The following is a 12,256-nucleotide window of genomic DNA, read 5'->3' as shown; positions in this document are numbered from 1 at the left end:
CTGAAGAAAAAAAGCATTCAGGCCTGAGACCTGAAAAGCCTGAATATCTTCCTCTGCGCCCTCCTCCTCCTCCACCTTTATTTTTTTCTCTCCCCCCTTTTAGCTGACTAGCAGATGTTTGTTTGACCAAGCGGGAGACTGGCACTGGGTTGCAGTTGGCTTCATTAACATTGTCCGCAAACCTCAATGTGATTGCATAATGTATACTGAGTGGAAATAAGGTCAGGCATGCATGGAGCTGCTTCTTTCAGCTTTAGTATTCAGATGCAGAATCACATAAAAGACCTTACACTCAGTCAGATTGTGAGTGTAATATAAAATATTTAATGAAAGGTTTGGGCATGTGAGTCAGACTGTACGATAGTATTTAAACCCTAATATGACTGCTCCAGACTCTTGGAAACAGTTTGGTATGAGAGTATATAAAGACTCATTCTTGAGGATATCACACTGTCATGAAAGTTGGACATCTTACACATTAAAGCTGTAAAAAAAATGTAAAAATTCAGCTATCTTCAGCAGAATAAAAGTTCCACGAACATCCAAGTATCAAGTGTCGCTTTGTGAATTTCAGGAAAAACTTACCTCGCTTGACTTTCCAGTTGTTGCACACAGAGGAAGAATTCTCAGAGTTCAGTGATCATTATCCCGGTCCACAATTCAATGGCATCGTAAGACTGTGACTGGAGAGTTTATCTCTAATCATCCCTTTTTTTATTCTAAAAGTTAGGGGAGTTTTCGGAAAGTGTGTGAATGAACTTCTTCTTAAATTACACTCTCAGATTAAACATGTCTGGGCTGCTTTCTTGACACGGAAGTTGATTCTTAAGTGGTAAAAATTTACTCTGGACTGTAAGCATGCAGGAATGTAGCAGTACATGCTACCATAGCCAACTCTGCATCGTTGTTTTCTGCCTGAAATAGAGACTGTATAACCTGATTGTCTGGCTGTAACCACAAGATTAAGTAAAACTAATTGATTTTTTTTTTTGGTTCATAAATGCAAGTTATGTAAACTGTCCCTCAAAAACACAGTTTATTTCTTATTGTGTCTGAGTTGAAGTAATAGCTTTTGTTATATTCCTCATGATGAATAAATCCAAAGAAGGGCAGACAGTGTGAGGTCAGCGGGTGCATCACAAACTAGCAGATGCTAAAGTAAGCCTGGTTGCTCTTCCCTTAAGGCGAACCAAATAATTGGAGCTGCATTACAAGCCTGCCTTCACACTGCATACTGAAATCAACACGTACACACAGGCAGACAACAATGAACACAAAGCTAACTCATAAAAGTTCCAGTGGCAGATACTATGTCTGGCTCTGCTGCCTCTATAATGAGTATTAGCAGACTTTGCTGTTAGAAAAGCTGAAAGCACTGCAAATCCTTTAAGAATTAAGAAGGAGTCAATCATGATTGAAACCAAAACCAAACTCTTCCCTTCTGAGGTTTCAAACCAAAAAAACTATCAGTCTCACTACATTTTGAAGCCAATTATTAAGAGTTCTCATTGGAATATGACACATCTGTTGCCTTTGGACTAAATAACAGTGAAGTGTACGAGTGCCTCTGGAGATCGAGATAATTAAGTTTGTCAAACCAGAAATCATTTTTTTTGGTGTTTTCCCCTCGCCTTGGGTTTCAAAACGGACGACGATGTAGAAGTTAAAACCTGCAATATTTTTAATTGCCAGCAGAGGGCAATAACACTGGCTGTAAATGTAAGTTTGATTGTATGACGCTGAGAGGAAAATAGGTTAACGGGAAAATAATAATTTTTCAGTCCCTGGGAAACGTTTACTAGTTGAGATTATGGTCAAAAATAAATCCCAAATATCAAGAGGGCCAGATATTAATTTGTAAATTATGGTCTCTAACTGTGGGTGTGGCTTTCAGTGATTGACAAGAGAGGCAGACCAACCAGGATACAGAGTGACACTTTTATATCCAATGTCCTGTCTAAAAATGTCTTTGATAAAATCAAGATAGGCTCATCCAAAATGCTTCGCTCGAGCCTTTGACAAAAAGCATTTTAAAGCCAAACAGTGGTAAAAACCTTGACCACATTCTTTTGTTTTGTAATGTTTTTAAGGGCTTATTACTGAGAGTCTAAATACCTGCTTTAAAAACAACAACAACAACAACAACAAGATGGCCTCTTCCAAAATGCCAAGCTTTAAAAGAGTTTAAAAGTCAAGCAGCGACATAACCTGCCTCCTTTTTTCTAAGGGACCAAATGAAGTAGTAAGTTATTAGCCTGCCATCTCAAGACCCTCTTGCCTTCTCATTTGCAATCCTCTAATCAAATCACAAAGGCAAGATTTGGATTTTGAGTATTTGTCATATCACAGACTCACACATTTGAAGGCTCAATCTCAAGGCCAGCTATTGATTATGTTTAAAGCACTGGAAACCTTAGCAACAAGGAGAAACATGCATCTTGAAAATAACAAAATGTCTTCTTTGTCCCTGTGTTTCTACTGCAATCAAAGAAGTTCTGAAACAAACAACACACCCCATGATGTTTTATCTTACTCCATTTGGCAAAGATCACACTTTAATGGCATCTAGCCACTCCAGAGCCAGAAGATGAAAGAGGGGAGAAGAAGCCTGAAATTAAATCTAGTCTCCCAACAGTCTTTTGAGAGTTATTGCCTCTTGGAGAATTTGATGCTCAGAGTGTGTACAAGTGGCTGTTACCATTTAATAACGGCCAGTAGTTAAAATCCTGCAGGAGTTTCTGGAGATATGTTTTTTCTCCCACATTTTGTGTTTGATCCTTTAGTTGCTCGAGTCATTTTGGGGGTACACATTTTTTTTGTCAAAGAAAAGGAGAAGAAAATGGACTTAAAGCCATGCCAGCAAATGACAATCTGGCTGTGTGATAGGAAACGTTTGTCCCGCCTCCGTAGATGCTTTACACTGTCCTATACAGTAATGGCAAGACTGTTCATTTGGTCAGAAAGCTACCTGACAATCCCGCTGTGCAGCTTTCACCTCCTGTAAGGCCATATGGCCGGAGAGAAAGGTCTGCACAGTCTGCTGCTAAATCCAAAAGCAGCCTTTCTGCCCCTGTGGAAGTAACTGGATTCAGCCTCGTCACGGCTAATCCTATCCCCTGAGCTCAGAGTATCATTAAAGAGGCCAAAATAACAAGTGGACAAAGCCAAAAGTGAAACACAGGGCTGCACTGTGATTGCAGAGCTTCAATGGCGTACAGTGTGGTAGGTGGACGGTTAAAAACGGAGATATTCAAAGTCCTCCCTGCCGAATGAGACAATCACTTTGGTTTTGTAAAATGTTGCATCAGGCGAATGCAGGGCGAAAGAACATATTTAAAGGTGAACATTCAGGCTGGATTAACTCAAACACCATAAGGTTTTTCGGGATGCAATTTCAGTTTGAATTCCGAGCGCATTACAGCCGCCTGAGTGGAAAGTGAATGCAGTCTATCTCCAGACGCAGAGTGAGGGATTGAGGTTAGAACCCAGACCTCCACGGCTGCCATTGGGAACCTTCCGTGCACTAAACAGTTTGATTGCAGTCTCGTTGAAGATTCTGCCTCGTCGTCGCAGCCCCCAGGGCAGCAGAGGTTACTATATTTGCAGGAGGAAGAGCATCAATATTCATTTAACGTAGAAAATGAGGGACCTCTGCTTGAAATGAAGACACAGTTCCCGATCAGATCTTAAATCATCTTGTCTAACGACACCGTCTGGTTCAGATTTAATGAGGGTGATTAACAAGAGAAGTGTTTATGAAAAACCCAGTGTATCATCAAGTGTCTGACCCAGTGAGTGACCTACTGTAACACCGTCTTGAGTCATTCCCATCTTCTACTTGGACCTCTTGCTCTTAAAAGCAGCAGCAGACAGTGATGGATTGAGGCTGTGACCCAGTGATGGACATCCACTGTGGTTGTGTGTTTGTCTGTGTCTCGACGCTGGTGGGAGATCAAGTCCATCCTGTGTCGGCCTCTCGGGGGGGGGGGGGGGGGGGGAGATAGGGAATTCTAATAAACTCAGGCCAATGCAGAAAGATGGTGGATTCTAAACTCTGCTGAGTAGTTGAGATATGAAACACGTGCAGGATCTCAATTCCATACTGAAGCCAATGCAGCGGTCCCTTCCTTCCTGCATTCTATATAATGGACAGCAGGGGGAGCCTGCACCAGTTGCAAAAAGTAGTCTGATGTTTTGGGAGGGCTGCACTGTGGTCCGAATTCCACTTAGGGCTGAGCCGTATATCAAGTTTTTTAGATGTATCGATTTATTTTCAGACAAGAAATAGGGTAGAACAAAATTGATGACATGGAAATGGTTTCTTTTGTATCTAAATAATGATATATGTTTCTTCCATAAAGCCGTCACTTCCCCTGTTTTGGTCCATATTGCTCAGTCCTAATCCCTTGTCGAATTGGGCCTTTTTTCTGCATGTAGTTTGCATGCTGTACGCATATTTTCTCTCCAGCTACTCCAGCCTCCTACAGTCCAAAAACATGACGGCCGATCCAGGGTGTAAACCGCCTGGCGCCTAATGACAGCTGCGAGCTGCTCAAGCTGCCCTGCGACCCCCAACAAGTTGGCTGAAAGTTGAGCTTGATTGATTACATGAATTAAATATTGAGCAGAATTTGTTCCACAGTCATTTGTTGTCTTCCATTTACAGAAACGAGTAACCCAATCATGGAGGGTGCAGCGACATAAACCGACCAAAACAAGCAGAGGGAGATGAATTTAAAACAAACACTATGTGTACAATTCAGGGAAAAAGTGAACGTGGGCTCAGCTCACACCAAACACCCCCCTCCCCATGCACTTTACAATTCACCGAGCACTGCACTCACATTTCATCTACAGACAAACTGCTCTGTCTCCAAAAGGGCTTTTGGAGAGATTACATATCTTTCCTTTCATAAAGATGCCATTAGTGTCTGGGGAGTAATGGGAGCCACTAATTTGATGGTCTGACCTTAAGCTATTCATCAGCTCAGAGGAAGGAGAAGAATAGATGACGCGGGGGATCACATTATAATTTGGCTACAGGATCCAATAGTCTAATGACAGCATCAACTCAAACAGCAGCGAAAAAAGGCTGGGAGATGCAAAAAGGGTAAAATAGCAAAGGCTCGAACATCAGCGGCAAATCAGCCTTATAGTCCGACCTCACAGCGGGGAGCAGATATAATATTCGTACAGTTGCATAAACAGGGAGACGTCCTTGTCATTGTTTCTGCTCGGCCCTTAAGCAGCTCTTAAAAGTCCCAGTAAAGGATGATAATTGTTTCTCCAGAGGATGAGTTGAGAGGATGCGGTGGCGAGTTATATTTTTGTTTTTTTGGATGTCGCCACGTACACGCGGATTGTTCCCGTCCCAATTAAAACAGCACATCGTTGGAAGAGGGGGGCAGCAGTCTGGCTCAGTCCCTAGGGACTTGGGTTGGGATTCGGAGTGTCGTCGGTTCAAGCTCTGATGTGGACCAAAATATGGCGTTGGTCTAGCTGGACCTAGTCTCGAGCACTGACGAGGTACCTCTTGAGTTCATACCCCACATTCTCTGTGCGCACCGTGGCTGTTCGCTGCCACTCTAGTCGATGCAACTCTTTCCACAGCGAGCACAGCTAACCATCTCCGGAGTGTGCCTGGATAGATCGAGCCAGACAGGAAGTGAAACATGAGCTTCCAATCAATTTCAAGACACCATTTTCAGACTCCAGATCATGTAGTCATTTGGAGAAACGGACTGATGCATGCACAGAGTATGTAAACATTGGGAGTTGTGCATGTTACAATAAAAGCTAACCCAATGGAGAAAGACTAAATAAACGTCTAAAAACCATTGACATGATGTTAGTAATACACAGAGTTTTGATTTTCTTATCAAGATAACTATTTCCTAATTTTTATTTTTTTATATAACTTTACATTCATCAAATGTAGTTTGAATAAATTATTTCCATGGACAACCCTCAGTGGAAGCTGCACTCTTAATTGCTCTGCCTACTTGTGGAGTGCTTTGGAATAGTTTTTTTAAATGATGGTACATGTGTATGTATCAATGGACTTGTATATGAATCCAACACACACACACACACACACACACACACACACACACACACACACACACACACACACACACTTATCCCGGCATGATCCTTTTACATGGCTTGAGTTATGTTACAAATAAAGCCACAAATCCACTTGGTTTATTGGGACGATTCCCACTTGGGTCCACTTACCTTATGATGTTTGTAAAACTGTCACTGTGTTATCTATAAAGCATGTATCAAACATGCAGCTACTACATGTAACTGATTCGACACGGTTCTGGGAAAAAAACGATGCTTGGTTGTGATATATCTCCGAGCGGAATGTTTAATCTTGTCCACAAATGCACTTTTGATTTCCCTTTTGCTGCTGTCCAATTACAGCAATAGATTATGTGTCCTTCTGCCGCGTGGCGACCAGGGCAGAGTCCTCTCAGAGGGCTCAGAGACACTTGCAGGGCCGTCTATCATCACGGACAGCTTCCATCGAGGCCACCCCCTCACAGCCTTCTGCCAACCCCAGCTTGATGAATCTGCACCCATTCAAAGCGCCATTTGAGCGCTGTCGCCTGTGCTTCACATTCTCTTGACCCCTCTGAGATCGCCACCTCTGTTTGGTAAGAGAGATCCCCCTCTTCTTCGTGTGATCTTGGGAGAGCAGGAGTTCGGAGAAGAAGGGGAGGGAGGAGCTGGGGACTGATAGATGAACACCGTGCAGAGGGAGTAATGTATCGTGATCCTTGCAGGCACCAGAGATGAGGTTTAAATGATCTAGTACGGGGTGGTTTGTAATCTCGCTGATCAAATTTGCTGGCGATCCTCTCCCCCCGCTGCCACCTATAGATGGAGAAGTAATGGAGTCAACCACAAGTGAACACGAGAGCTGCACTCCATCAAGGCCCCTCCGACTCAGTGCAGCGAATCACTGACTGTTGATCTTCAACCTCTCACTGACAGGCAGACAAGAAAAGAGAGCTTGTACCCACCGCTGCAGAGAACTGCCTTCATTTGTTTTATTCAAGTAAAGGTAGCCACTGGCCAATTCTACCTGTTTATCAAATACTTTCATGAAGATATATTTTATTGACGGGGCCAAAACACATTGCTTTCTTCAGTCCTTTCTTTCTTTAGTGCCCATTAAGATAATATCATAGCACAATTAAATTAATAACTGTATTGTTATGACCATCTAAGGGACGAAATGATGGTATATGCTCCTGTAGAAGACACAAGTCTGTATTATAGCAACCTTTTTTTTAACCGCCGGCTTGCCTGGAAACACTAAGAAATTTAAACCTTGGCCCAAAGACCTCTATAGTCAATAAGACAACGTGTTGATGGATTCCCAGATTAGAGAATCAGAAATAGGCTAAACAGCATTGTTGGGCCATTTACAAGCAAATAGCGGACAATTGTTGTAATACCTGGTCAAAAGACGTCATGATGTCATGGAATGTCTTTGTTAGTTTGGCTTTTGCAAATCCCAAGTACTGCATCTCGGTGAACATGTAGGTCTGAGTTGATCAAATAATATACATCCAAACATTATATACTGTCAAACACTCATCCTACTGTTCACCGCCAATTATTCTAATTACATATTTTGCCACTGCAATTTTCTGGAGAGGCTGTTATGTTGACAAGTGAAGAGCTGCATTCAGAGTCACTGCATCCATTCTTTCCTGAGCATTCTCTAAAGCTCTCCGAGGAGAGTGCTTGCTTTGTATGGTAAACAAGACTTCAGCGGATTATGCTATAAAGCTATTCTGCGGTTAGAGGTCCTCCGACACAGGCAACGTTCACCAAATCCGGCAACATTGTTGCTGACATTTTATAAGCCTAATAGCAAACAATGTGGAAGTCAGTTAATTTGATGTACCATATGTGGATGGTTACCAAACAATTGTCAGCTAAACACAGTGCACAGTTTGTTTCCTGGGGGAAGCACTGAATGGTGCATTGATGCATGTGAAAAATTGGTTTCCTCAGTTTGTATTAGGTCCTTTTGAGTATGGTAGGAAAATAAGGGACTGTATGGAAACATTTAATTTTATAAAAGGAAAAAGGTTGCTTTTTTTATATCCCTTAGACTGTCTCTTTGATTAAGACATACAGTTCCCTCTAAAGGTCACATATTATGCAAAATAACCTTTACCATGTTTTGTGTCCATAGCCTGTGAACAACCCTCACAATGAAGAAAAAAAGTCCATCCTCTACATTTTTTGCCTTCCCCACTTTTCCAAAAAAATGTGTGCTTAAACAGGTCGTTTGAAGGTTTTCCTCTCATGACATCACAAAGGGCAGTAGCTCCTCCCCCAGGTGGGTGACATTCCCACAGCTAGGTGTTTGTTCTGCCCCTCTGAGTCTGCCTGTTGTGAGCAGGGCTGAAGTAGAGGGCTTTACAGACATGATCAAATACAGGATCAGAGTAACTCAACCAAATTAAAAGTGAATAGCATCACGTATGTGTTTTCCCTGAACTTCTTATTTCAAACACTTTACCTGGTATTGGTCAAAACACGCTGAAGTGATTTTCTGATCATTTATGTGGTAACGTTGGCGAAAAACATTTGCTCAATGTAAAGAAAGCAATAGCTTTGTGAAGTATAATGTACATTATGAGCAATGGGTCATACAGGTCTGTTATGTTTGACCTGTGCATTCCATTTTTCCTTCTGCAGCTATTTGGGTTGGAGACGCCTTGAAGGACGGTGCTCAATAATCTTTGTTTAACCACATAAAAAGATCACATCTGGGATCTCCTCTTCTACATCAGTCTCGACATTCTTCACCAAGTGGTAAGATATGGGAAATACACATTTGAGTTATTTTTATGGATTATAAATATTCCAATACTGTTTTTTATGCTGCTAAAATTAAAAAGTACATTTTTATTGGCAAAACTCAAATAATATCCCCAGTGTTTCGAAAGGTTTAAGGCTTTTATGAGGGAAAGGGGATAAAAATAATAACATACTATCTGATAAGTCTGCAGCTCTGACTTCTTTTCAATACAGATTACCCTTTTATAATAAATAAACAAGACTCGAGCGGATAATACTTTCCACTCTTTCACTGTTGGAGGCCGTAATACCGATACCGAGGCCACAATCAGCCAATCCCCATGCTTTGCCGCTGACATTTGATTAAGCCACACGGAAAACAATGCAAACATCACTGAAAGCGACGTACGGCGTTAAAACTCCAAGGAGGTTGTTTGTCATGTCTTTTAATCACAATCGGATTGGACTTTCCACTACCTCCCCAGTCAGACACTGGAAGTTGAATTATGATTTTTGTTTGTTTTCCCTCTTTTGTACATGGAGAAGGGAAAAATAAGGAGCTGTAAAAAAAAAAAAAAAAGGAAAGCATAAAATGTGTCATGGAAACTGCTCTCTCGTGCTGCAAAATGCTTAGAAAAAAGAAAGCCCACTTACAATAATTTTCTCCCTGTAAAATGGCTCACCATAACACCTAAATAGCATCAGTTCTCTTCTCGACCAAACACTTCTTTGAGCTCTGGTGCACTTATCCTGTGACCCTAAAAGCAAGTCTCCGGCTTTGAAGCACTGCAAATAGCGCAATCCACTCCTAATGACACTATTCAATAGTCCATTGAACATTTCCCTGCTGAACTTATTGCCCCTGTCCGCTGCTCTCGTTGGAATTTCCTCAGCCTGGGTGTTTTTATCCCTTGTGTTTTATGTTTCTGAGAGGGTTGGCTCCATTGTAAAAGATGGCTTTAGCTTGCTTGAATTGGAAGGCAACAGCCAGAAGAATCAATAAGGAGCTTTGCATTATTCTTACGCGGAAAATGATATGATTTGTCGCCGTAACAAGTAAATTAATCAAGATGATAACTTGGTCCACGGCTGAGGAAATACATCTGCATTAATTGAAATTAATTCCAAATTCAGCTGTTTAAATAGAGACTCAAGCATGCAGCGTTTACATGAAATGAAACCATTTTTCACCACGAGAATGCATGTGAACAGACAGGCAAATGGCTCTGAAAAAACAGCCGCGAGGTCATGATCCATTTAGCAGAGTTGAAAAAGATTCCATGAATTTCAATCTTGTGTTTTGTTAACTTAACCTTGTTTTTTTTTTGTTTTTTACGTATGGTAATCCACAATACAAGCACCACAGGAGATCAGTGTGATAAACCAATTGCTTTTGGCAGAGTATCGTGGCTCCAACCAAACCTTGTCCTTCACCTTGAGCTGGAAAAACCAACACAATTTCCCATCTTTTATGAGGTTGCCTCAAACAATTTGAGACCTCCTCAACCTGTGTGGTGTATTGTACTGCTTACCTTTGCTGAATAGAATCGGCCTACTGAGATGTATGCTTGGAATCTACAGTACTCACTCCAGGCACAAGTTGTTCCAGTATGCATACCCCTCCCACCACCACCACCCCCTTAAACAATACATTACGAGCAAGTCGCAAAATAGGACACGACTTTCTCAATTTACCCCTGCAAGACTTTGGATTCTTTCTTGCAGAATTTAAAAAACAACCTCCCTCCCTCCCTTCTTTCCCAAAAACACTGTCAACCCAGTCCTCTTTTTTTTGGTTCCTCACTCCTGACAATCAACACAAAAGGGTTTGTGATCTTTTATTCTTTTCTATTTCTGCTGCATTCCCAAAAAGCTCTCGGGCGGGATAAATAAATAATCACAATGTGAACAACGCTAACTGTTGATGTAAATCCTGTGCTCAATGTCCAGGACTAAAGCTTCAATCAATGAGGGTAGTTTGATCCGTAGATAAAGACAAAGTTTGATGACAAAACCCCGAGGGAGAGATGAAGGAGTCTCTGAGAATGATTCCCTTTTCATTAAGAGTGATACTATTGAGTTTTCTTGAGTTTGTTTTTTTGAAGTCCTACATTTTAATAAATCAATGAAAGTAGCACAAGCAAGGGGTTGCCTTGGGTTCCATGTGCCACTTAAACTCAAATTGGTCACCTTTAAACTAAGTAACTTCTGGACCTCCGAATGACTCAAACTCTAGTACGACTCAGGCAAGTTTTCCTTTTTTCTGTAAATGTGTTTTGATTACATCAGGCCAGCGAGGCTCGTGCAGATAGCTTAGAGACAAGAAGTCAGACAGTGACCCCGCCAACTGCCAGCCAAAGTTCAGCTCGTGTGGGATACAGGCTTAACTAGAGAAATTTGAGCAAAAAAGACTTCCCATCTTTTCTTGACTTCTATAGCACTGCTCTTGCTCCTCTTTTGATAAGTTGCTGTATGGATTCATTTGAAAGGATGAATTCAAATGAATGAAAGGGTAAAAGTGTCTGAGCTACACAACACTGTCTCAAAGGAGCTGAAACATCATTTCAATAATACCCGACACATAGTTTCCTCTATACAAAGTTGATAAAGAAAGTCCTGAACTAAAGATAAAAGCCCATGATGCGTTGTTGCAATGTAAGGAAAAATGCAAGGTTGAGTTAATGCTTAAGGCAAACGTTATATAAAATGGCTTCATAATGTGAAACTGTAAAACATTTGGACACATTTTCTCCTCCCTGTCTGCTGTAGTTTGCCAGTGAATGAACAAAATGTCAGCAGAGTCCACCTGGAGATCAGCGGGCAGATGGAGAGGAGTCTCTCCTGGAACTGGAAATTCTCTTGACAGCGTGGAGTTCAGGAGGCTTGCACAAAACGCCTGAAGGGGAACTGAACAGATCCCAAAAGATCTACACATGAAGACCGAGGTATCCACTCTGAGGTGCAGTTATGTGGAAGAGGAGAGGAGGTCAAAGGCGAAGGGAAAGCCCGAGTGTCGCCGATGTCTCTGTAGGTCAGGACACAAAGGGGATAAGGGTGTGACTTCCAGTGGCATGTTGGTCCTGTAGGATTAACTAAAAAAACACAAAAACCGTTCTTTCTGAAGAAAAAATAAATAAAAAATACATTTTTTTAACCAAATTCTCAGTGGATTTTGAACACTGCCATATAAGGTGAGTCTAATGTGGGGCCTTTGGGGGATTTTTTTAATAAGGAGAAGATTTGTCTCTCACCTGGGGGAGAGGTTAATGCAATTTGTGATATTATGAAGGGAAAATCTCCAAAAGACCTGTTTCAGCACGTTTGCTAAAAATTGGAGCCAAAGACAGAGAGGATGCATAATTGGAGCGTTTGAAGGCTAGTGAAACACATGTGACCCTGCTCCCTCTTTCTAATGTATCTGATGTAC

General features: G+C 41.6%; 1 long non-coding RNA gene across 2 annotated transcripts in view; it reads left to right on the top strand.

Annotated features, from left to right (window-relative positions):
- The window catches only part of LOC306818558, a 107,398-nt gene extending 95,460 nt beyond the window's left edge, over positions 1–11,938 (top strand). For both annotated transcript variants that reach the window (XR_013778280.1, XR_013778281.1), the window contains 2 exons: positions 8,728–8,844; positions 11,599–11,938. This is a non-coding gene — a long non-coding RNA (uncharacterized lncRNA). The remainder of the gene's footprint in view (positions 1–8,727; positions 8,845–11,598) is intronic.
- Positions 11,939–12,256: the final 318 nt, after the last annotated feature.

This window comes from Symphodus melops, assembly GCF_947650265.1.
Source record: "Symphodus melops genome assembly, chromosome: 23".
Classification (NCBI taxonomy): domain Eukaryota; kingdom Metazoa; phylum Chordata; class Actinopteri; order Labriformes; family Labridae; genus Symphodus; species Symphodus melops.
The sequence above is the reverse complement of the archived record's forward strand: the minus strand, read 5'-3'. Positions and strand labels throughout refer to the sequence as shown.